At 46.6% G+C, this 21242-nt stretch overlaps 13 non-coding genes across 13 annotated transcripts; all 13 read left to right on the top strand.

Annotated features, from left to right (window-relative positions):
* Positions 1–1256: 1256 nt before the first annotated feature.
* LOC142279969 (U2 spliceosomal RNA) lies at positions 1257–1452 on the top strand. The gene has a single exon (XR_012742348.1). It is a non-coding gene; the product is annotated as a U2 spliceosomal RNA (small nuclear RNA).
* A 1387-nt stretch (positions 1453–2839) lies between these two features.
* LOC142279955 (U2 spliceosomal RNA) lies at positions 2840–3030 on the top strand. Its single transcript, XR_012742336.1, has one exon. It is a non-coding gene; the product is annotated as a U2 spliceosomal RNA (small nuclear RNA).
* A 1387-nt stretch (positions 3031–4417) lies between these two features.
* Positions 4418–4608, top strand: LOC142279954 (U2 spliceosomal RNA). Its single transcript, XR_012742335.1, has one exon. It is a non-coding gene; the product is annotated as a U2 spliceosomal RNA (small nuclear RNA).
* Positions 4609–5995: 1387 nt separating this feature from the next.
* On the top strand, positions 5996–6186 carry LOC142279952 (U2 spliceosomal RNA). The gene has a single exon (XR_012742334.1). It is a non-coding gene; the product is annotated as a U2 spliceosomal RNA (small nuclear RNA).
* Positions 6187–7573: 1387 nt separating this feature from the next.
* Positions 7574–7764, top strand: LOC142279968 (U2 spliceosomal RNA). The gene has a single exon (XR_012742347.1). It is a non-coding gene; the product is annotated as a U2 spliceosomal RNA (small nuclear RNA).
* Positions 7765–9151: 1387 nt separating this feature from the next.
* On the top strand, positions 9152–9342 carry LOC142279951 (U2 spliceosomal RNA). The gene has a single exon (XR_012742333.1). It is a non-coding gene; the product is annotated as a U2 spliceosomal RNA (small nuclear RNA).
* Positions 9343–10729: 1387 nt separating this feature from the next.
* Positions 10730–10920, top strand: LOC142279950 (U2 spliceosomal RNA). The gene has a single exon (XR_012742332.1). It is a non-coding gene; the product is annotated as a U2 spliceosomal RNA (small nuclear RNA).
* A 1387-nt stretch (positions 10921–12307) lies between these two features.
* On the top strand, positions 12308–12498 carry LOC142279949 (U2 spliceosomal RNA). The gene has a single exon (XR_012742331.1). It is a non-coding gene; the product is annotated as a U2 spliceosomal RNA (small nuclear RNA).
* Positions 12499–13885: 1387 nt separating this feature from the next.
* Positions 13886–14076, top strand: LOC142279972 (U2 spliceosomal RNA). The gene has a single exon (XR_012742351.1). It is a non-coding gene; the product is annotated as a U2 spliceosomal RNA (small nuclear RNA).
* Positions 14077–15463: 1387 nt separating this feature from the next.
* LOC142279971 (U2 spliceosomal RNA) lies at positions 15464–15654 on the top strand. Its single transcript, XR_012742350.1, has one exon. It is a non-coding gene; the product is annotated as a U2 spliceosomal RNA (small nuclear RNA).
* A 1387-nt stretch (positions 15655–17041) lies between these two features.
* Positions 17042–17232, top strand: LOC142279970 (U2 spliceosomal RNA). The gene has a single exon (XR_012742349.1). It is a non-coding gene; the product is annotated as a U2 spliceosomal RNA (small nuclear RNA).
* Positions 17233–18619: 1387 nt separating this feature from the next.
* LOC142279961 (U2 spliceosomal RNA) lies at positions 18620–18810 on the top strand. The gene has a single exon (XR_012742341.1). It is a non-coding gene; the product is annotated as a U2 spliceosomal RNA (small nuclear RNA).
* A 1387-nt stretch (positions 18811–20197) lies between these two features.
* LOC142279948 (U2 spliceosomal RNA) lies at positions 20198–20388 on the top strand. The gene has a single exon (XR_012742330.1). It is a non-coding gene; the product is annotated as a U2 spliceosomal RNA (small nuclear RNA).
* The last annotated feature ends 854 nt before the right edge of the window (positions 20389–21242 follow it).

The following is a 21242-nucleotide window of genomic DNA, read 5'->3' as shown; positions in this document are numbered from 1 at the left end:
TTTTTTCCCGGGTGGTAGGGGGATGACAGGAGAAGGGAAGCGGGTGGTGAGAAAGGTACAGAGGGCAGGGTTTGGGGGCTGGGAAGGAAAGGGAAAAGATTAGGGTTTGGGGATGATGAAAGGGCTTTCTACGGGTAAGGATGGCAAAGGGTGGCAGTGACGGAAAGTCAGGCAACCTGTCCTGTCCGTCTTTTTGTATCGTGAATTGGAAAGACTGCAAGGGGGAGGGGAGTTGCTTGCGCCCTAAAGGAGGAGTTATTCAGATTCATTGCAGTGGGCGGCGGCTGCAAAACGCACCATTCTTCTTGTTTTGGCTCTGCAAAGCAGCCTTTTCAAGGGTTGGCTTGGGTGACAAAATGTCTTGTGTAGGCGTGGGTTTGTCTCCCTCTCGCTCTCTCTCCCTAAGATGTGTCCGGCATAGGCCAGGGTGCCACTCGAGGCCCAAACCAATTCTGGTTATCGCTTCTCGGCCTTTTGGCTAAGATCAAGTGTAGTGTTGTTCGAAGAGGTGGTTTAAGCTCCAGGCCACCTTAGTACAATGATACAATGCACACTGGAAGGTTGCGCTTGCTAGTACTCTGGGTGGATAGTATATTCATCTAGAGGAAAACATGGCCCTACCAGGATCGAGGCTATTAGACTGAGTAAGGGTGGGGGGCTATGGTACAACGTGCCCCAGGACTGACGACCCTGGAGTGAGTCTGAGCTTGCTGGCTTGGGACCCCCGGCAAGCTTGGGCTCTGTAGCACACCGTACCTTGCCTTTTCATACTTTTTGAGCATATTGCCCTATCCCGGCCTTCTGGCTAGGAAGGGAAATTTTTATAATCCCGGTCGGAGGTCTGGTCAGCTTTGGGCTGAGAAACTAACACCCGGTTGGAGGTCTGGGTCAGCTTCGGCTGAGAAACCAACACCCGGTTGGAGGTCTGGGTCAGCTTCGGCTGAGAAACCAACACCCGGTTGGAGGTCCGGTTAGCCTTGGGCTGAGAAACCAACACCGGTTGACGGTCCGGGCAGTTTCGGCTGCGAAACCAACAACTAGTAGCTCTCTACTCCACTTGGGTAAGATGCCTGGGTGGACGCTGGGAGCAACGACAAGGCTCAACCAGGCTTCGGCTTGGGAGAGCACCGAAGATCCCTGACCCTTGCTGTGGCCTTCTGGCTCGGAGGGACGGGGTTGATTTTTGGGGACCCTCTCCTCACGGTGGGGTCCACACGAATCCTAGCCTTTGCACTGTTTTTGGTGTGACTTCGGTCATGCATTTTTTGTGGTGCTTTGGAAAGCTTCATTAAATCAAAATCTGTTCTTATCAGTTTAATATCTGATACGTCCCCTATCTGGGGACCATATATTAAATGGATTTTTAGAACAGGGAGATGGAAAAAGAGCTTGCTCTGTCCACTCCACGCATTGACCTGGTATTGCAGTACCTCCAGGAACGGTGCACCCCTTCTTAACCCAGTTTCCAAAAGCAGAACTCAATTCACCTGATTCATATTAGCCCGATTTAATGAATTGGAAGAAAGCATACGTCTTCATATGCACCTCAATTTGGCCCATTCACTTTTCACACTTCCTCCTTTTGTTTTTTATCTTTCACACTTTTGACTTTCTTTATTCATCCAAATAGCAAACTCATCACCACTCAACCTGACCAACTCGGCTATGTCCCCGTGCTGCAGTTCTCTGTCTTATCTAGATCATTTGCAATTGAATGGAATAGATCCCTTTTGGACAAAGTGGATTCACCTGCTGCTGCAGTGACCACAGGTGTGATAACATCTAGAATTGGCATCTGGTGCGATCTCTCCGCTTCCACTCCAAAGAAAGTTACCTGTTTATTCCTATCATGCATTGGTTTTTGGGGTTTTCTTTGAGTAATGATGATCTCTTTAGTAGTCTGTTGGCGCCCTCTCCTGGAGGAATAGTTTGCTTGCTCTTGGACATTCTAAAAGAGAGGTCATGATAGACATTGAGCTTCTGAGCTCAATTGGGGACAGTCATGGGTGATGAATGTTTGCAACCTACTGCGAAGCCTCATACCGCAATATAAGGAACGTCAAATACTAAGAAAGGGCGGCCTATGAAAGAATTACTACTTTCAATAAGTACACTTAAACGGCTAATTGGGAATAGAAAAACTGTAAAAAGCCCTCTGAGAAAGCCCCCCTCTAACCTTTGATAGTAAGCTTTTCTGTAGTCTGCCTGTTGATGTATTTTCCGTTTGAACTGTGCACAACATGAAGAGACGGAACACTGGCGGCTTGTCACAATGCCCCCCGATGACATCACAATAGCGCTGCTGCCTAGAAAACAAGCTGCGCAGAAGAAGTTGTTCTTTGGGTGGGAGGGTGGGCTAGTGGAAGGAGGGGGCAATCTCTTTTTTTCCCGGGTGGTAGGGGGATGACAGGAGAAGGGAAGCGGGTGGTGAGAAAGGTACAGAGGGCAGGGTTTGGGGGCTGGGAAGGAAAGGGAAAAGATTAGGGTTTGGGGATGATGAAAGGGCTTTCTACGGGTAAGGATGGCAAAGGGTGGCAGTGACGGAAAGTCAGGCAACCTGTCCTGTCCGTCTTTTTGTATCGTGAATTGGAAAGACTGCAAGGGGGAGGGGAGTTGCTTGCGCCCTAAAGGAGGAGTTATTCAGATTCATTGCAGTGGGCGGCGGCTGCAAAACGCACCATTCTTCTTGTTTTGGCTCTGCAAAGCAGCCTTTTCAAGGGTTGGCTTGGGTGACAAAATGTCTTGTGTAGGCGTGGGTTTGTCTCCCTCTCGCTCTCTCTCCCTAAGATGTGTCCGGCATAGGCCAGGGTGCCACTCGAGGCCCAAACCAATTCTGGTTATCGCTTCTCGGCCTTTTGGCTAAGATCAAGTGTAGTATCTGTTCTTATCAGTTTAATATCTGATACGTCCCCTATCTGGGGACCATATATTAAATGGATTTTTAGAACAGGGAGATGGAAAAAGAGCTTGCTCTGTCCACTCCACGCATTGACCTGGTATTGCAGTACCTCCAGGAACGGTGCACCCCTTCTTAACCCAGTTTCCAAAAGCAGAACTCAATTCACCTGATTCATATTAGCCCGATTTAATGAATTGGAAGAAAGCATACGTCTTCATATGCACCTCAATTTGGCCCATTCACTTTTCACACTTCCTCCTTTTGTTTTTTATCTTTCACACTTTTGACTTTCTTTATTCATCCAAATAGCAAACTCATCACCACTCAACCTGACCAACTCGGCTATGTCCCCGTGCTGCAGTTCTCTGTCTTATCTAGATCATTTGCAATTGAATGGAATAGATCCCTTTTGGACAAAGTGGATTCACCTGCTGCTGCAGTGACCACAGGTGTGATAACATCTAGAATTGGCATCTGGTGCGATCTCTCCGCTTCCACTCCAAAGAAAGTTACCTGTTTATTCCTATCATGCATTGGTTTTTGGGGTTTTCTTTGAGTAATGATGATCTCTTTAGTAGTCTGTTGGCGCCCTCTCCTGGAGGAATAGTTTGCTTGCTCTTGGACATTCTAAAAGAGAGGTCATGATAGACATTGAGCTTCTGAGCTCAATTGGGGACAGTCATGGGTGATGAATGTTTGCAACCTACTGCGAAGCCTCATACCGCAATATAAGGAACGTCAAATACTAAGAAAGGGCGGCCTATGAAAGAATTACTACTTTCAATAAGTACACTTAAACGGCTAATTGGGAATAGAAAAACTGTAAAAAGCCCTCTGAGAAAGCCCCCCTCTAACCTTTGATAGTAAGCTTTTCTGTAGTCTGCCTGTTGATGTATTTTCCGTTTGAACTGTGCACAACATGAAGAGACGGAACACTGGCGGCTTGTCACAATGCCCCCCGATGACATCACAATAGCGCTGCTGCCTAGAAAACAAGCTGCGCAGAAGAAGTTGTTCTTTGGGTGGGAGGGTGGGCTAGTGGAAGGAGGGGGCAATCTCTTTTTTTCCCGGGTGGTAGGGGGATGACAGGAGAAGGGAAGCGGGTGGTGAGAAAGGTACAGAGGGCAGGGTTTGGGGGCTGGGAAGGAAAGGGAAAAGATTAGGGTTTGGGGATGATGAAAGGGCTTTCTACGGGTAAGGATGGCAAAGGGTGGCAGTGACGGAAAGTCAGGCAACCTGTCCTGTCCGTCTTTTTGTATCGTGAATTGGAAAGACTGCAAGGGGGAGGGGAGTTGCTTGCGCCCTAAAGGAGGAGTTATTCAGATTCATTGCAGTGGGCGGCGGCTGCAAAACGCACCATTCTTCTTGTTTTGGCTCTGCAAAGCAGCCTTTTCAAGGGTTGGCTTGGGTGACAAAATGTCTTGTGTAGGCGTGGGTTTGTCTCCCTCTCGCTCTCTCTCCCTAAGATGTGTCCGGCATAGGCCAGGGTGCCACTCGAGGCCCAAACCAATTCTGGTTATCGCTTCTCGGCCTTTTGGCTAAGATCAAGTGTAGTATCTGTTCTTATCAGTTTAATATCTGATACGTCCCCTATCTGGGGACCATATATTAAATGGATTTTTAGAACAGGGAGATGGAAAAAGAGCTTGCTCTGTCCACTCCACGCATTGACCTGGTATTGCAGTACCTCCAGGAACGGTGCACCCCTTCTTAACCCAGTTTCCAAAAGCAGAACTCAATTCACCTGATTCATATTAGCCCGATTTAATGAATTGGAAGAAAGCATACGTCTTCATATGCACCTCAATTTGGCCCATTCACTTTTCACACTTCCTCCTTTTGTTTTTTATCTTTCACACTTTTGACTTTCTTTATTCATCCAAATAGCAAACTCATCACCACTCAACCTGACCAACTCGGCTATGTCCCCGTGCTGCAGTTCTCTGTCTTATCTAGATCATTTGCAATTGAATGGAATAGATCCCTTTTGGACAAAGTGGATTCACCTGCTGCTGCAGTGACCACAGGTGTGATAACATCTAGAATTGGCATCTGGTGCGATCTCTCCGCTTCCACTCCAAAGAAAGTTACCTGTTTATTCCTATCATGCATTGGTTTTTGGGGTTTTCTTTGAGTAATGATGATCTCTTTAGTAGTCTGTTGGCGCCCTCTCCTGGAGGAATAGTTTGCTTGCTCTTGGACATTCTAAAAGAGAGGTCATGATAGACATTGAGCTTCTGAGCTCAATTGGGGACAGTCATGGGTGATGAATGTTTGCAACCTACTGCGAAGCCTCATACCGCAATATAAGGAACGTCAAATACTAAGAAAGGGCGGCCTATGAAAGAATTACTACTTTCAATAAGTACACTTAAACGGCTAATTGGGAATAGAAAAACTGTAAAAAGCCCTCTGAGAAAGCCCCCCTCTAACCTTTGATAGTAAGCTTTTCTGTAGTCTGCCTGTTGATGTATTTTCCGTTTGAACTGTGCACAACATGAAGAGACGGAACACTGGCGGCTTGTCACAATGCCCCCCGATGACATCACAATAGCGCTGCTGCCTAGAAAACAAGCTGCGCAGAAGAAGTTGTTCTTTGGGTGGGAGGGTGGGCTAGTGGAAGGAGGGGGCAATCTCTTTTTTTCCCGGGTGGTAGGGGGATGACAGGAGAAGGGAAGCGGGTGGTGAGAAAGGTACAGAGGGCAGGGTTTGGGGGCTGGGAAGGAAAGGGAAAAGATTAGGGTTTGGGGATGATGAAAGGGCTTTCTACGGGTAAGGATGGCAAAGGGTGGCAGTGACGGAAAGTCAGGCAACCTGTCCTGTCCGTCTTTTTGTATCGTGAATTGGAAAGACTGCAAGGGGGAGGGGAGTTGCTTGCGCCCTAAAGGAGGAGTTATTCAGATTCATTGCAGTGGGCGGCGGCTGCAAAACGCACCATTCTTCTTGTTTTGGCTCTGCAAAGCAGCCTTTTCAAGGGTTGGCTTGGGTGACAAAATGTCTTGTGTAGGCGTGGGTTTGTCTCCCTCTCGCTCTCTCTCCCTAAGATGTGTCCGGCATAGGCCAGGGTGCCACTCGAGGCCCAAACCAATTCTGGTTATCGCTTCTCGGCCTTTTGGCTAAGATCAAGTGTAGTATCTGTTCTTATCAGTTTAATATCTGATACGTCCCCTATCTGGGGACCATATATTAAATGGATTTTTAGAACAGGGAGATGGAAAAAGAGCTTGCTCTGTCCACTCCACGCATTGACCTGGTATTGCAGTACCTCCAGGAACGGTGCACCCCTTCTTAACCCAGTTTCCAAAAGCAGAACTCAATTCACCTGATTCATATTAGCCCGATTTAATGAATTGGAAGAAAGCATACGTCTTCATATGCACCTCAATTTGGCCCATTCACTTTTCACACTTCCTCCTTTTGTTTTTTATCTTTCACACTTTTGACTTTCTTTATTCATCCAAATAGCAAACTCATCACCACTCAACCTGACCAACTCGGCTATGTCCCCGTGCTGCAGTTCTCTGTCTTATCTAGATCATTTGCAATTGAATGGAATAGATCCCTTTTGGACAAAGTGGATTCACCTGCTGCTGCAGTGACCACAGGTGTGATAACATCTAGAATTGGCATCTGGTGCGATCTCTCCGCTTCCACTCCAAAGAAAGTTACCTGTTTATTCCTATCATGCATTGGTTTTTGGGGTTTTCTTTGAGTAATGATGATCTCTTTAGTAGTCTGTTGGCGCCCTCTCCTGGAGGAATAGTTTGCTTGCTCTTGGACATTCTAAAAGAGAGGTCATGATAGACATTGAGCTTCTGAGCTCAATTGGGGACAGTCATGGGTGATGAATGTTTGCAACCTACTGCGAAGCCTCATACCGCAATATAAGGAACATCAAATACTAAGAAAGGGCGGCCTATGAAAGAATTACTACTTTCAATAAGTACACTTAAACGGCTAATTGGGAATAGAAAAACTGTAAAAAGCCCTCTGAGAAAGCCCCCCTCTAACCTTTGATAGTAAGCTTTTCTGTAGTCTGCCTGTTGATGTATTTTCCGTTTGAACTGTGCACAACATGAAGAGACGGAACACTGGCGGCTTGTCACAATGCCCCCCGATGACATCACAATAGCGCTGCTGCCTAGAAAACAAGCTGCGCAGAAGAAGTTGTTCTTTGGGTGGGAGGGTGGGCTAGTGGAAGGAGGGGGCAATCTCTTTTTTTCCCGGGTGGTAGGGGGATGACAGGAGAAGGGAAGCGGGTGGTGAGAAAGGTACAGAGGGCAGGGTTTGGGGGCTGGGAAGGAAAGGGAAAAGATTAGGGTTTGGGGATGATGAAAGGGCTTTCTACGGGTAAGGATGGCAAAGGGTGGCAGTGACGGAAAGTCAGGCAACCTGTCCTGTCCGTCTTTTTGTATCGTGAATTGGAAAGACTGCAAGGGGGAGGGGAGTTGCTTGCGCCCTAAAGGAGAAGTTATTCAGATTCATTGCAGTGGGCGGCGGCTGCAAAACGCACCATTCTTCTTGTTTTGGCTCTGCAAAGCAGCCTTTTCAAGGGTTGGCTTGGGTGACAAAATGTCTTGTGTAGGCGTGGGTTTGTCTCCCTCTCGCTCTCTCTCCCTAAGATGTGTCCGGCATAGGCCAGGGTGCCACTCGAGGCCCAAACCAATTCTGGTTATCGCTTCTCGGCCTTTTGGCTAAGATCAAGTGTAGTATCTGTTCTTATCAGTTTAATATCTGATACGTCCCCTAGCTGGGGACCATATATTAAATGGATTTTTAGAACAGGGAGATGGAAAAAGAGCTTGCTCTGTCCACTCCACGCATTGACCTGGTATTGCAGTACCTCCAGGAACGGTGCACCCCTTCTTAACCCAGTTTCCAAAAGCAGAACTCAATTCACCTGATTCATATTAGCCCGATTTAATGAATTGGAAGAAAGCATACGTCTTCATATGCACCTCAATTTGGCCCATTCACTTTTCACACTTCCTCCTTTTGTTTTTTATCTTTCACACTTTTGACTTTCTTTATTCATCCAAATAGCAAACTCATCACCACTCAACCTGACCAACTCGGCTATGTCCCCGTGCTGCAGTTCTCTGTCTTATCTAGATCATTTGCAATTGAATGGAATAGATCCCTTTTGGACAAAGTGGATTCACCTGCTGCTGCAGTGACCACAGGTGTGATAACATCTAGAATTGGCATCTGGTGCGATCTCTCCGCTTCCACTCCAAAGAAAGTTACCTGTTTATTCCTATCATGCATTGGTTTTTGGGGTTTTCTTTGAGTAATGATGATCTCTTTAGTAGTCTGTTGGCGCCCTCTCCTGGAGGAATAGTTTGCTTGCTCTTGGACATTCTAAAAGAGAGGTCATGATAGACATTGAGCTTCTGAGCTCAATTGGGGACAGTCATGGGTGATGAATGTTTGCAACCTACTGCGAAGCCTCATACCGCAATATAAGGAACGTCAAATACTAAGAAAGGGCGGCCTATGAAAGAATTACTACTTTCAATAAGTACACTTAAACGGCTAATTGGGAATAGAAAAACTGTAAAAAGCCCTCTGAGAAAGCCCCCCTCTAACCTTTGATAGTAAGCTTTTCTGTAGTCTGCCTGTTGATGTATTTTCCGTTTGAACTGTGCACAACATGAAGAGACGGAACACTGGCGGCTTGTCACAATGCCCCCCGATGACATCACAATAGCGCTGCTGCCTAGAAAACAAGCTGCGCAGAAGAAGTTGTTCTTTGGGTGGGAGGGTGGGCTAGTGGAAGGAGGGGGCAATCTCTTTTTTTCCCGGGTGGTAGGGGGATGACAGGAGAAGGGAAGCGGGTGGTGAGAAAGGTACAGAGGGCAGGGTTTGGGGGCTGGGAAGGAAAGGGAAAAGATTAGGGTTTGGGGATGATGAAAGGGCTTTCTACGGGTAAGGATGGCAAAGGGTGGCAGTGACGGAAAGTCAGGCAACCTGTCCTGTCCGTCTTTTTGTATCGTGAATTGGAAAGACTGCAAGGGGGAGGGGAGTTGCTTGCGCCCTAAAGGAGGAGTTATTCAGATTCATTGCAGTGGGCGGCGGCTGCAAAACGCACCATTCTTCTTGTTTTGGCTCTGCAAAGCAGCCTTTTCAAGGGTTGGCTTGGGTGACAAAATGTCTTGTGTAGGCGTGGGTTTGTCTCCCTCTCGCTCTCTCTCCCTAAGATGTGTCCGGCATAGGCCAGGGTGCCACTCGAGGCCCAAACCAATTCTGGTTATCGCTTCTCGGCCTTTTGGCTAAGATCAAGTGTAGTATCTGTTCTTATCAGTTTAATATCTGATACGTCCCCTATCTGGGGACCATATATTAAATGGATTTTTAGAACAGGGAGATGGAAAAAGAGCTTGCTCTGTCCACTCCACGCATTGACCTGGTATTGCAGTACCTCCAGGAACGGTGCACCCCTTCTTAACCCAGTTTCCAAAAGCAGAACTCAATTCACCTGATTCATATTAGCCCGATTTAATGAATTGGAAGAAAGCATACGTCTTCATATGCACCTCAATTTGGCCCATTCACTTTTCACACTTCCTCCTTTTGTTTTTTATCTTTCACACTTTTGACTTTCTTTATTCATCCAAATAGCAAACTCATCACCACTCAACCTGACCAACTCGGCTATGTCCCCGTGCTGCAGTTCTCTGTCTTATCTAGATCATTTGCAATTGAATGGAATAGATCCCTTTTGGACAAAGTGGATTCACCTGCTGCTGCAGTGACCACAGGTGTGATAACATCTAGAATTGGCATCTGGTGCGATCTCTCCGCTTCCACTCCAAAGAAAGTTACCTGTTTATTCCTATCATGCATTGGTTTTTGGGGTTTTCTTTGAGTAATGATGATCTCTTTAGTAGTCTGTTGGCGCCCTCTCCTGGAGGAATAGTTTGCTTGCTCTTGGACATTCTAAAAGAGAGGTCATGATAGACATTGAGCTTCTGAGCTCAATTGGGGACAGTCATGGGTGATGAATGTTTGCAACCTACTGCGAAGCCTCATACCGCAATATAAGGAACGTCAAATACTAAGAAAGGGCGGCCTATGAAAGAATTACTACTTTCAATAAGTACACTTAAACGGCTAATTGGGAATAGAAAAACTGTAAAAAGCCCTCTGAGAAAGCCCCCCTCTAACCTTTGATAGTAAGCTTTTCTGTAGTCTGCCTGTTGATGTATTTTCCGTTTGAACTGTGCACAACATGAAGAGACGGAACACTGGCGGCTTGTCACAATGCCCCCCGATGACATCACAATAGCGCTGCTGCCTAGAAAACAAGCTGCGCAGAAGAAGTTGTTCTTTGGGTGGGAGGGTGGGCTAGTGGAAGGAGGGGGCAATCTCTTTTTTTCCCGGGTGGTAGGGGGATGACAGGAGAAGGGAAGCGGGTGGTGAGAAAGGTACAGAGGGCAGGGTTTGGGGGCTGGGAAGGAAAGGGAAAAGATTAGGGTTTGGGGATGATGAAAGGGCTTTCTACGGGTAAGGATGGCAAAGGGTGGCAGTGACGGAAAGTCAGGCAACCTGTCCTGTCCGTCTTTTTGTATCGTGAATTGGAAAGACTGCAAGGGGGAGGGGAGTTGCTTGCGCCCTAAAGGAGGAGTTATTCAGATTCATTGCAGTGGGCGGCGGCTGCAAAACGCACCATTCTTCTTGTTTTGGCTCTGCAAAGCAGCCTTTTCAAGGGTTGGCTTGGGTGACAAAATGTCTTGTGTAGGCGTGGGTTTGTCTCCCTCTCGCTCTCTCTCCCTAAGATGTGTCCGGCATAGGCCAGGGTGCCACTCGAGGCCCAAACCAATTCTGGTTATCGCTTCTCGGCCTTTTGGCTAAGATCAAGTGTAGTATCTGTTCTTATCAGTTTAATATCTGATACGTCCCCTATCTGGGGACCATATATTAAATGGATTTTTAGAACAGGGAGATGGAAAAAGAGCTTGCTCTGTCCACTCCACGCATTGACCTGGTATTGCAGTACCTCCAGGAACGGTGCACCCCTTCTTAACCCAGTTTCCAAAAGCAGAACTCAATTCACCTGATTCATATTAGCCCGATTTAATGAATTGGAAGAAAGCATACGTCTTCATATGCACCTCAATTTGGCCCATTCACTTTTCACACTTCCTCCTTTTGTTTTTTATCTTTCACACTTTTGACTTTCTTTATTCATCCAAATAGCAAACTCATCACCACTCAACCTGACCAACTCGGCTATGTCCCCGTGCTGCAGTTCTCTGTCTTATCTAGATCATTTGCAATTGAATGGAATAGATCCCTTTTGGACAAAGTGGATTCACCTGCTGCTGCAGTGACCACAGGTGTGATAACATCTAGAATTGGCATCTGGTGCGATCTCTCCGCTTCCACTCCAAAGAAAGTTACCTGTTTATTCCTATCATGCATTGGTTTTTGGGGTTTTCTTTGAGTAATGATGATCTCTTTAGTAGTCTGTTGGCGCCCTCTCCTGGAGGAATAGTTTGCTTGCTCTTGGACATTCTAAAAGAGAGGTCATGATAGACATTGAGCTTCTGAGCTCAATTGGGGACAGTCATGGGTGATGAATGTTTGCAACCTACTGCGAAGCCTCATACCGCAATATAAGGAACGTCAAATACTAAGAAAGGGCGGCCTATGAAAGAATTACTACTTTCAATAAGTACACTTAAACGGCTAATTGGGAATAGAAAAACTGTAAAAAGCCCTCTGAGAAAGCCCCCCTCTAACCTTTGATAGTAAGCTTTTCTGTAGTCTGCCTGTTGATGTATTTTCCGTTTGAACTGTGCACAACATGAAGAGACGGAACACTGGCGGCTTGTCACAATGCCCCCCGATGACATCACAATAGCGCTGCTGCCTAGAAAACAAGCTGCGCAGAAGAAGTTGTTCTTTGGGTGGGAGGGTGGGCTAGTGGAAGGAGGGGGCAATCTCTTTTTTTCCCGGGTGGTAGGGGGATGACAGGAGAAGGGAAGCGGGTGGTGAGAAAGGTACAGAGGGCAGGGCTTGGGGGCTGGGAAGGAAAGGGAAAAGATTAGGGTTTGGGGATGATGAAAGGGCTTTCTACGGGTAAGGATGGCAAAGGGTGGCAGTGACGGAAAGTCAGGCAACCTGTCCTGTCCGTCTTTTTGTATCGTGAATTGGAAAGACTGCAAGGGGGAGGGGAGTTGCTTGCGCCCTAAAGGAGGAGTTATTCAGATTCATTGCAGTGGGCGGCGGCTGCAAAACGCACCATTCTTCTTGTTTTGGCTCTGCAAAGCAGCCTTTTCAAGGGTTGGCTTGGGTGACAAAATGTCTTGTGTAGGCGTGGGTTTGTCTCCCTCTCGCTCTCTCTCCCTAAGATGTGTCCGGCATAGGCCAGGGTGCCACTCGAGGCCCAAACCAATTCTGGTTATCGCTTCTCGGCCTTTTGGCTAAGATCAAGTGTAGTATCTGTTCTTATCAGTTTAATATCTGATACGTCCCCTATCTGGGGACCATATATTAAATGGATTTTTAGAACAGGGAGATGGAAAAAGAGCTTGCTCTGTCCACTCCACGCATTGACCTGGTATTGCAGTACCTCCAGGAACGGTGCACCCCTTCTTAACCCAGTTTCCAAAAGCAGAACTCAATTCACCTGATTCATATTAGCCCGATTTAATGAATTGGAAGAAAGCATACGTCTTCATATGCACCTCAATTTGGCCCATTCACTTTTCACACTTCCTCCTTTTGTTTTTTATCTTTCACACTTTTGACTTTCTTTATTCATCCAAATAGCAAACTCATCACCACTCAACCTGACCAACTCGGCTATGTCCCCGTGCTGCAGTTCTCTGTCTTATCTAGATCATTTGCAATTGAATGGAATAGATCCCTTTTGGACAAAGTGGATTCACCTGCTGCTGCAGTGACCACAGGTGTGATAACATCTAGAATTGGCATCTGGTGCGATCTCTCCGCTTCCACTCCAAAGAAAGTTACCTGTTTATTCCTATCATGCATTGGTTTTTGGGGTTTTCTTTGAGTAATGATGATCTCTTTAGTAGTCTGTTGGCGCCCTCTCCTGGAGGAATAGTTTGCTTGCTCTTGGACATTCTAAAAGAGAGGTCATGATAGACATTGAGCTTCTGAGCTCAATTGGGGACAGTCATGGGTGATGAATGTTTGCAACCTACTGCGAAGCCTCATACCGCAATATAAGGAACGTCAAATACTAAGAAAGGGCGGCCTATGAAAGAATTACTACTTTCAATAAGTACACTTAAACGGCTAATTGGGAATAGAAAAACTGTAAAAAGCCCTCTGAGAAAGCCCCCCTCTAACCTTTGATAGTAAGCTTTTCTGTAGTCTGCCTGTTGATGTATTTTCCGTTTGAACTGTGCACAACATGAAGAGACGGAACACTGGCGGCTTGTCACAATGCCCCCCGATGACATCACAATAGCGCTGCTGCCTAGAAAACAAGCTGCGCAGAAGAAGTTGTTCTTTGGGTGGGAGGGTGGGCTAGTGGAAGGAGGGGGCAATCTCTTTTTTTCCCGGGTGGTAGGGGGATGACAGGAGAAGGGAAGCGGGTGGTGAGAAAGGTACAGAGGGCAGGGTTTGGGGGCTGGGAAGGAAAGGGAAAAGATTAGGGTTTGGGGATGATGAAAGGGCTTTCTACGGGTAAGGATGGCAAAGGGTGGCAGTGACGGAAAGTCAGGCAACCTGTCCTGTCCGTCTTTTTGTATCGTGAATTGGAAAGACTGCAAGGGGGAGGGGAGTTGCTTGCGCCCTAAAGGAGGAGTTATTCAGATTCATTGCAGTGGGCGGCGGCTGCAAAACGCACCATTCTTCTTGTTTTGGCTCTGCAAAGCAGCCTTTTCAAGGGTTGGCTTGGGTGACAAAATGTCTTGTGTAGGCGTGGGTTTGTCTCCCTCTCGCTCTCTCTCCCTAAGATGTGTCCGGCATAGGCCAGGGTGCCACTCGAGGCCCAAACCAATTCTGGTTATCGCTTCTCGGCCTTTTGGCTAAGATCAAGTGTAGTATCTGTTCTTATCAGTTTAATATCTGATACGTCCCCTATCTGGGGACCATATATTAAATGGATTTTTAGAACAGGGAGATGGAAAAAGAGCTTGCTCTGTCCACTCCACGCATTGACCTGGTATTGCAGTACCTCCAGGAACGGTGCACCCCTTCTTAACCCAGTTTCCAAAAGCAGAACTCAATTCACCTGATTCATATTAGCCCGATTTAATGAATTGGAAGAAAGCATACGTCTTCATATGCACCTCAATTTGGCCCATTCACTTTTCACACTTCCTCCTTTTGTTTTTTATCTTTCACACTTTTGACTTTCTTTATTCATCCAAATAGCAAACTCATCACCACTCAACCTGACCAACTCGGCTATGTCCCCGTGCTGCAGTTCTCTGTCTTATCTAGATCATTTGCAATTGAATGGAATAGATCCCTTTTGGACAAAGTGGATTCACCTGCTGCTGCAGTGACCACAGGTGTGATAACATCTAGAATTGGCATCTGGTGCGATCTCTCCGCTTCCACTCCAAAGAAAGTTACCTGTTTATTCCTATCATGCATTGGTTTTTGGGGTTTTCTTTGAGTAATGATGATCTCTTTAGTAGTCTGTTGGCGCCCTCTCCTGGAGGAATAGTTTGCTTGCTCTTGGACATTCTAAAAGAGAGGTCATGATAGACATTGAGCTTCTGAGCTCAATTGGGGACAGTCATGGGTGATGAATGTTTGCAACCTACTGCGAAGCCTCATACCGCAATATAAGGAACGTCAAATACTAAGAAAGGGCGGCCTATGAAAGAATTACTACTTTCAATAAGTACACTTAAACGGCTAATTGGGAATAGAAAAACTGTAAAAAGCCCTCTGAGAAAGCCCCCCTCTAACCTTTGATAGTAAGCTTTTCTGTAGTCTGCCTGTTGATGTATTTTCCGTTTGAACTGTGCACAACATGAAGAGACGGAACACTGGCGGCTTGTCACAATGCCCCCCGATGACATCACAATAGCGCTGCTGCCTAGAAAACAAGCTGCGCAGAAGAAGTTGTTCTTTGGGTGGGAGGGTGGGCTAGTGGAAGGAGGGGGCAATCTCTTTTTTTCCCGGGTGGTAGGGGAATGACAGGAGAAGGGAAGCGGGTGGTGAGAAAGGTACAGAGGGCAGGGTTTGGGGGCTGGGAAGGAAAGGGAAAAGATTAGGGTTTGGGGATGATGAAAGGGCTTTCTACGGGTAAGGATGGCAAAGGGTGGCAGTGACGGAAAGTCAGGCAACCTGTCCTGTCCGTCTTTTTGTATCGTGAATTGGAAAGACTGCAAGGGGGAGGGGAGTTGCTTGCGCCCTAAAGGAGGAGTTATTCAGATTCATTGCAGTGGGCGGCGGCTGCAAAACGCACCATTCTTCTTGTTTTGGCTCTGCAAAGCAGCCTTTTCAAGGGTTGGCTTGGGTGACAAAATGTCTTGTGTAGGCGTGGGTTTGTCTCCCTCTCGCTCTCTCTCCCTAAGATGTGTCCGGCATAGGCCAGGGTGCCACTCGAGGCCCAAACCAATTCTGGTTATCGCTTCTCGGCCTTTTGGCTAAGATCAAGTGTAGTATCTGTTCTTATCAGTTTAATATCTGATACGTCCCCTATCTGGGGACCATATATTAAATGGATTTTTAGAACAGGGAGATGGAAAAAGAGCTTGCTCTGTCCACTCCACGCATTGACCTGGTATTGCAGTACCTCCAGGAACGGTGCACCCCTTCTTAACCCAGTTTCCAAAAGCAGAACTCAATTCACCTGATTCATATTAGCCCGATTTAATGAATTGGAAGAAAGCATACGTCTTCATATGCACCTCAATTTGGCCCATTCACTTTTCACACTTCCTCCTTTTGTTTTTTATCTTTCACACTTTTGACTTTCTTTATTCATCCAAATAGCAAACTCATCACCACTCAACCTGACCAACTCGGCTATGTCCCCGTGCTGCAGTTCTCTGTCTTATCTAGATCATTTGCAATTGAATGGAATAGATCCCTTTTGGACAAAGTGGATTCACCTGCTGCTGCAGTGACCACAGGTGTGATAACATCTAGAATTGGCATCTGGTGCGATCTCTCCGCTTCCACTCCAAAGAAAGTTACCTGTTTATTCCTATCATGCATTGGTTTTTGGGGTTTTCTTTGAGTAATGATGATCTCTTTAGTAGTCTGTTGGCGCCCTCTCCTGGAGGAATAGTTTGCTTGCTCTTGGACATTCTAAAAGAGAGGTCATGATAGACATTGAGCTTCTGAGCTCAATTGGGGACAGTCATGGGTGATGAATGTTTGCAACCTACTGCGAAGCCTCATACCGCAATATAAGGAACGTCAAATACTAAGAAAGGGCGGCCTATGAAAGAATTACTACTTTCAATAAGTACACTTAAACGGCTAATTGGGAATAGAAAAACTGTAAAAAGCCCTCTGAGAAAGCCCCCCTCTAACCTTTGATAGTAAGCTTTTCTGTAGTCTGCCTGTTGATGTATTTTCCGTTTGAACTGTGCACAACATGAAGAGACGGAACACTGGCGGCTTGTCACAATGCCCCCCGATGACATCACAATAGCGCTGCTGCCTAGAAAACAAGCTGCGCAGAAGAAGTTGTTCTTTGGGTGGGAGGGTGGGCTAGTGGAAGGAGGGGGCAATCTCTTTTTTTCCCGGGTGGTAGGGGGATGACAGGAGAAGGGAAGCGGGTGGTGAGAAAGGTACAGAGGGCAGGGTTTGGGGGCTGGGAAGGAAAGGGAAAAGATTAGGGTTTGGGGATGATGAAAGGGCTTTCTACGGGTAAGGATGGCAAAGGGTGGCAGTGACGGAAAGTCAGGCAACCTGTCCTGTCCGTCTTTTTGTATCGTGAATTGGAAAGACTGCAAGGGGGAGGGGAGTTGCTTGCGCCCTAAAGGAGGAGTTATTCAGATTCATTGCAGTGGGCGGCGGCTGCAAAACGCACCATTCTTCTTGTTTTGGCTCTGCAAAGCAGCCTTTTCAAGGGTTGGCTTGGGTGACAAAATGTCTTGTGTAGGCGTGGGTTTGTCTCCCTCTCGCTCTCTCTCCCTAAGATGTGTCCGGCATAGGCCAGGGTGCCACTCGAGGCCCAAACCAATTCTGGTTATCGCTTCTCGGCCTTTTGGCTAAGATCAAGTGTAGTATCTGTTCTTATCAGTTTAATATCTGATACGTCCCCTATCTGGGGACCATATATTAAATGGATTTTTAGAACAGGGAGATGGAAAAAGAGCTTGCTCTGTCCACTCCACGCATTGACCTGGTATTGCAGTACCTCCAGGAACGGTGCACCCCTTCTTAACCCAGTTTCCAAAAGCAGAACTCAATTCACCTGATTCATATTAGCCCGATTTAATGAATTGGAAGAAAGCATACGTCTTCATATGCACCTCAATTTGGCCCATTCACTTTTCACACTTCCTCCTTTTGTTTTTTATCTTTCACACTTTTGACTTTCTTTATTCATCCAAATAGCAAACTCATCACCACTCAACCTGACCAACTCGGCTATGTCCCCGTGCTGCAGTTCTCTGTCTTATCTAGATCATTTGCAATTGAATGGAATAGATCCCTTTTGGACAAAGTGGATTCACCTGCTGCTGCAGTGACCACAGGTGTGATAACATCTAGAATTGGCATCTGGTGCGATCTCTCCGCTTCCACTCCAAAGAAAGTTACCTGTTTATTCCTATCATGCATTGGTTTTTGGGGTTTTCTTTGAGTAATGATGATCTCTTTAGTAGTCTGTTGGCGCCCTCTCCTGGAGGAATAGTTTGCTTGCTCTTGGACATTCTAAAAGAGAGGTCATGATAGACATTGAGCTTCTGAGCTCAATTGGGGACAGTCATGGGTGATGAATGTTTGCAACCTACTGCGAAGCCTCATACCGCAATATAAGGAACGTCAAATACTAAGAAAGGGCGGCCTATGAAAGAATTACTACTTTCAATAAGTACACTTAAACGGCTAATTGGGAATAGAAAAACTGTAAAAAGCCCTCTGAGAAAGCCCCCCTCTAACCTTTGATAGTAAGCTTTTCTGTAGTCTGCCTGTTGATGTATTTTCCGTTTGAACTGTGCACAACATGAAGAGACGGAACACTGGCGGCTTGTCACAATGCCCCCCGATGACATCACAATAGCGCTGCTGCCTAGAAAACAAGCTGCGCAGAAGAAGTTGTTCTTTGGGTGGGAGGGTGGGCTAGTGGAAGGAGGGGGCAATCTCTTTTTTTCCCGGGTGGTAGGGGGATGACAGGAGAAGGGAAGCGGGTGGTGAGAAAGGTACAGAGGGCAGGGTTTGGGGGCTGGGAAGGAAAGGGAAAAGATTAGGGTTTGGGGATGATGAAAGGGCTTTCTACGGGTAAGGATGGCAAAGGGTGGCAGTGACGGAAAGTCAGGCAACCTGTCCTGTCCGTCTTTTTGTATCGTGAATTGGAAAGACTGCAAGGGGGAGGGGAGTTGCTTGCGCCCTAAAGGAGGAGTTATTCAGATTCATTGCAGTGGGCGGCGGCTGCAAAACGCACCATTCTTCTTGTTTTGGCTCTGCAAAGCAGCCTTTTCAAGGGTTGGCTTGGGTGACAAAATGTCTTGTGTAGGCGTGGGTTTGTCTCCCTCTCGCTCTCTCTCCCTAAGATGTGTCCGGCATAGGCCAGGGTGCCACTCGAGGCCCAAACCAATTCTGGTTATCGCTTCTCGGCCTTTTGGCTAAGATCAAGTGTAGTATCTGTTCTTATCAGTTTAATATCTGATACGTCCCCTATCTGGGGACCATATATTAAATGGATTTTTAGAACAGGGAGATGGAAAAAGAGCTTGCTCTGTCCACTCCACGCATTGACCTGGTATTGCAGTACCTCCAGGAACGGTGCACCCCTTCTTAACCCAGTTTCCAAAAGCAGAACTCAATTCACCTGATTCATATTAGCCCGATTTAATGAATTGGAAGAAAGCATACGTCTTCATATGCACCTCAATTTGGCCCATTCACTTTTCACACTTCCTCCTTTTGTTTTTTATCTTTCACACTTTTGACTTTCTTTATTCATCCAAATAGCAAACTCATCACCACTCAACCTGACCAACTCGGCTATGTCCCCGTGCTGCAGTTCTCTGTCTTATCTAGATCATTTGCAATTGAATGGAATAGATCCCTTTTGGACAAAGTGGATTCACCTGCTGCTGCAGTGACCACAGGTGTGATAACATCTAGAATTGGCATCTGGTGCGATCTCTCCGCTTCCACTCCAAAGAAAGTTACCTGTTTATTCCTATCATGCATTGGTTTTTGGGGTTTTCTTTGAGTAATGATGATCTCTTTAGTAGTCTGTTGGCGCCCTCTCCTGGAGGAATAGTTTGCTTGCTCTTGGACATTCTAAAAGAGAGGTCATGATAGACATTGAGCTTCTGAGCTCAATTGGGGACAGTCATGGGTGATGAATGTTTGCAACCTACTGCGAAGCCTCATACCGCAATATAAGGAACGTCAAATACTAAGAAAGGGCGGCCTATGAAAGAATTACTACTTTCAATAAGTACACTTAAACGGCTAATTGGGAATAGAAAAACTGTAAAAAGCCCTCTGAGAAAGCCCCCCTCTAACCTTTGATAGTAAGCTTTTCTGTAGTCTGCCTGTTGATGTATTTTCCGTTTGAACTGTGCACAACATGAAGAGACGGAACACTGGCGGCTTGTCACAATGCCCCCCGATGACATCACAATAGCGCTGCTGCCTAGAAAACAAGCTGCGCAGAAGAAGTTGTTCTTTGGGTGGGAGGGTGGGCTAGTGGAAGGAGGGGGCAATCTCTTTTTTTCCCGGGTGGTAGGGGGATGACAGGAGAAGGGAAGCGGGTGGTGAGAAAGGTACAGAGGGCAGGGTTTGGGGGCTGGGAAGGAAAGGGAAAAGATTAGGGTTTGGGGATGATGAAAGGGCTTTCTACGGGTAAGGATGGCAAAGGGTGGCAGTGACGGAAAGTCAGGCAACCTGTCCTGTCCGTCTTTTTGTATCGTGAATTGGAAAGACTGCAAGGGGGAGGGGAGTTGCTTGCGCCCTAAAGGAGGAGTTATTCAGATTCATTGCAGTGGGCGGCGGCTGCAAAACGCACCATTCTTCTTGTTTTGGCTCTGCAAAGCAGCCTTTTCAAGGGTTGGCTTGGGTGACAAAATGTCTTGTGTAGGCGTGGGTTTGTCTCCCTCTCGCTCTCTCTCCCTAAGATGTGTCCGGCATAGGCCAGGGTGCCACTCGAGGCCCAAACCAATTCTGGTTATCGCTTCTCGGCCTTTTGGCTAAGATCAAGTGTAGTATCTGTTCTTATCAGTTTAATATCTGATACGTCCCCTATCTGGGGACCATATATTAAATGGATTTTTAGAACAGGGAGATGGAAAAAGAGCTTGCTCTGTCCACTCCACGCATTGACCTGGTATTGCAGTACCTCCAGGAACGGTGCACCCCTTCTTAACCCAGTTTCCAAAAGCAGAACTCAATTCACCTGATTCATATTAGCCCGATTTAATGAATTGGAAGAAAGCATACGTCTTCATATGCACCTCAATTTGGCCCATTCACTTTTCACACTTCCTCCTTTTGTTTTTTATCTTTCACACTTTTGACTTTCTTTATTCATCCAAATAGCAAACTCATCACCACTCAACCTGACCAACTCGGCTATGTCCCCGTGCTGCAGTTCTCTGTCTTATCTAGATCATTTGCAATTGAATGGAATAGATCCCTTTTGGACAAAGTGGATTCACCTGCTGCTGCAGTGACCACAGGTGTGATAACATCTAGAATTGGCATCTGGTGCGATCTCTCCGCTTCCACTCCAAAGAAAGTTACCTGTTTATTCCTATCATGCATTGGTTTTTGGGGTTTTCTTTGAGTAATGATGATCTCTTTAGTAGTCTGTTGGCGCCCTCTCCTGGAGGAATAGTTTGCTTGCTCTTGGACATTCTAAAAGAGAGGTCATGATAGACATTGAGCTTCTGAGCTCAATTGGGGACAGTCATGGGTGATGAATGTTTGCAACCTACTGCGAAGCCTCATACCGCAATATAAGGAACGTCAAATACTAAGAAAGGGCGGCCTATGAAAGAATTACTACTTTCAATAAGTACACTTAAACGGCTAATTGGGAATAGAAAAACTGTAAAAAGCCCTCTGAGAAAGCCCCCCTCTAACCTTTGATAGTAAGCTTTTCTGTAGTCTGCCTGTTGATGTATTTTCCGTTTGAACTGTGCACAACATGAAGAGACGGAACACTGGCGGCTTGTCACAATGCCCCCCGATGACATCACAATAGCGCTGCTGC

This window comes from Anomaloglossus baeobatrachus, unplaced genomic scaffold, assembly GCF_048569485.1.
Source record: "Anomaloglossus baeobatrachus isolate aAnoBae1 unplaced genomic scaffold, aAnoBae1.hap1 Scaffold_4456, whole genome shotgun sequence".
In the NCBI taxonomy this organism is placed as follows: Eukaryota; Metazoa; Chordata; class Amphibia; order Anura; family Aromobatidae; genus Anomaloglossus; species Anomaloglossus baeobatrachus.
The sequence above is the reverse complement of the archived record's forward strand: the minus strand, read 5'-3'. Positions and strand labels throughout refer to the sequence as shown.